This window comes from Amphimedon queenslandica, unplaced genomic scaffold, assembly GCF_000090795.2.
Source record: "Amphimedon queenslandica unplaced genomic scaffold, v1.1 AMPQUscaffold_13004, whole genome shotgun sequence".
Taxonomy (NCBI): domain Eukaryota; kingdom Metazoa; phylum Porifera; class Demospongiae; order Haplosclerida; family Niphatidae; genus Amphimedon; species Amphimedon queenslandica.
Genome location: NW_003546760.1, coordinates 34,831 through 38,090, shown reverse-complemented (window position 1 = coordinate 38,090; position 3,260 = coordinate 34,831). Strand labels below are relative to the sequence as shown.

The 3,260-nt window shown below is 34.7% G+C and overlaps 1 long non-coding RNA gene across 1 annotated transcript; it reads right to left on the bottom strand.

Annotated features, from left to right (window-relative positions):
* Window positions 1–2,040: 2,040 nt before the first annotated feature.
* LOC109585819 (uncharacterized) lies at window positions 2,041–2,302 on the bottom strand. The gene is made up of 3 exons (XR_002186675.1): window positions 2,223–2,302; window positions 2,096–2,179; window positions 2,041–2,051 (listed from the first exon to the last, which is right to left on the bottom strand). It is a non-coding gene; the product is annotated as an uncharacterized LOC109585819 (long non-coding RNA).
* Window positions 2,303–3,260: the final 958 nt, after the last annotated feature.

The following is a 3,260-nucleotide window of genomic DNA, read 5'->3' as shown; positions in this document are numbered from 1 at the left end:
TATTGATTTGTGCCCCGTATTGGAGACAACATGGTACTTAAATTGTCTTCATCTAACACATTTATTTTTTCTAATATTTCAGTAAGAGTTTGACCAACGTTGCCATTGATGTTCTAATAAATTATATATGCCAGTTTTTAAGGCCTTGTTAATTTTTAATTCATAATAGTGCAAACAATATGAAAGATTTCTACGAAATTGGGAATTTTTGTTTAAAATTCTTGATTTTATGTATTCACTAAATGATAAAGTCTGTGCTGGATAGCTTTGTCTGGGATGATGCTCTCCATATTGTCAAGTTGGAAATAAATTAGGAAAGCATAACAAATCAAGATGCTCTTGCCTATTGTCTATAGGCGCTTCTTTTACATTCATTAATTTAAATTGACTGATATCAGAACCTGTTGCAATTTTAATATCAAGATTTCTAATCGTATATGCCGAATGGCCTTCTAAATCTTGATCATTTGCTTTTGCAAGCATTTTACAAGTAGTATTGCTCACTACTTGTATAACATTTTTAGACGATTCGTCAATTGAATCATCATCTATGTTTCTATAAAGCCAATTTATTTCTTTTAATTTTGTTAGTGCTGCTTTTATTTTATTCACATCAACTAGGCTACGCCAGACATTATTTGATTTAGTAGGCTGTCCATTAATAATAATATAAAGTTCTGGATTAGGCAAGTGATTAGAATCTATACCAACCTCATTTAAAGTGTCCATTGTTTTTTCTAATGGAAGCGGTAAATAAAACATTGCACCTTTAAGAGCCTTCAAAAAATTATAGGTAGGCACTTTTAAGGTGTGTGTGCCTAGTCTAACAATTGTCTGAAAACACTGGGCCCTCTGTATTAACTGGCACCTTAAAGGATCCAAATTTTCCAATTCTTTGGGTAGTGGCTCACACTTTAACCCATTGAGCATACAACGTGCTGGAACTTCATTTTTCCTAATAATTGGTTTACAATGATTACCAATATACATAACTTTATTTAATGCTGTAGGATCATTCTCTCTAATGTAATGTAATGGGATATTCCAAACATCGCTATCTAAATTTTTAGCTTCAGTGACAGACTTTTTTCTTAAAAGCCTCTCACAGCTACAACAAACATTAAAAGCCTGATCAGACAAAGCTTTCTTAAATTCATCAATAGCATCTGAATACTGAAAATAAAGTACAGTATCTAAGTTTTGTATTCTAAATGGGTCATCATCTTTGCTATCATTGATAGCGTAATGCACATTATCAAATTCAGTCTCCTCTGGCTGCACAACTATCGTGTTGCTAGTTGCTTGAGTGATAAGTGGATCTTCATCATAATACACCTCTTCCTGCTGCTCCAGCTGCTGTGAAAGGTTCTGCTGTGATGTGAAGTGCAGCTGCTCCGGGGTTCTTAAGAAGAGCGCATCACATTCATCTTCACCATCATCACTTTCACAGTCCCAATATCCTATGGGATAATAATAGTTGCTTTATTTATTTTTTTGTTATCAGTTCTTAATATCTGTGTATAACCCTTTTTCTTATACAATGAAATTCATAAAAATTAGTCTTTTGGAAAACGTTTCGAATTATTTATGTTGTCATGAAACCACTTAAATCAGGTGCACTTTTGGACGCCACACCTCTTGACCATGCCCAATCAGCCATTTTGATCGTTTTTCATAGAGTATATTTGTGCCTTTCAAGAGCTCTGAGTAGACCTGCTAATTCTATTCCATTTACTTATAAGTGCTCCAAAGCACCTAAACTGCTTGCACCAACATAGATTTTAGCTGCTGCATTTACTACAACCAGTTTTATTGCTTTTACACACTCCATTAGTGTTAGATGTTATGTCATCAATGACTCAACCAATATCATCATGAATAGTCAACTTTTTGCAAAACAATAAGTGTTGAATAGCAATTACATCGAAGTGCCGACAAAGCATTCTTTTACTTTTCTATTCTTTCCTATGGTTTCAATTTGACCACTAACATTATTCAATACCAATTTCTGCCTGGAAGGTGAGATTTCCTATAAAAAGTACGTGTTTGCCCTAAAAAGAGGTGTGGTAATTGCTTTTTTATTAATTGCTATTACCTTGTTGTAGTTCTACAACAAATTGTCAGGCAGAGTTAATTGGAGATTTGTCCTTTCCAAATGACTCCAACCACTACCAATGCCCTATTAAGTCAAATAGATGCAAAGATACATGAATTTCATTTACCTGCTAGCTCCTAAACTATTGCTAAATACTCTCCAAAGTGGTGAAAGTCCTCACTACAGTTTCTACAAATGAAACTCAACAAAAATAACACAACAATGCTAATGAAAAATAACTACAAAAACTTTCATTTGTAACTGTGATAGTCTTCAAAAAAATATGACCTACATCAGAGAACATGGCAGCAAGAACATGCAAAAGAAGTAGAGCTACGTTGACCTTCTGGCTTTATGCTAATAGCGTATTGACACCAACCTCTCTTTAACCCTACCTTGGTAGCTTTTCGAATGTGAAATTCAATGGAAGGTACCCATTGTTGTCTCTCAATACCTCTAGATCTCCTTTGTCTCCCTTGATAATTGTCAAAAAGTGTATGACAAAGTTTAAAACGAAATTCTAACAAATTCAACGAAACGAGCCCCTTGCTTTTGTATGTAGTTTTGTTAATAATGTAAGCATTATGGATTGTCAAATCAAAGAAACAGTAAAACAGACGAATCCCTGATCTTTTGGACTTTCTATCATAGCCATATGTTTTCCGAAGCTGATCAGTGATGTCAACTCCACCCATGAATTCGTTATAAGCAGGAAGGAGAGGTGGGACACTCTGATAATGAAATGCGCCATTTCATTGCCTATGTGGCACTTGTTGAGGTATTGCTTCCGGTAAAACATTGCTAATGAAGCAAACTAATTTACAATCATTGAAAACATATCACACAATATCACCTACTGTTGTTGCTACATACTCACCCTTGGAAGGTGTGACATTATCTAGCTCATTTGGAAAACCACTTGCATCTGATTTTATTGTTCTTACTGTGTAAATTTGTTGTTGGGCATGTGCCTGAGTAATTTTGCTGCTAGTATAAAAGTTGAACTATATGATTCAGTCCAGTGAAACTAACTAAAAGATCACGAACAACTCTCTTTACTAGTGCATGTTCAGACACTTTCTTACCTGTTACTGGATTGCCTGACATACCATCATACACCTGAAAAGTACACAAGTAACCTGTTTTAGCACTTGAGCAAGACCAA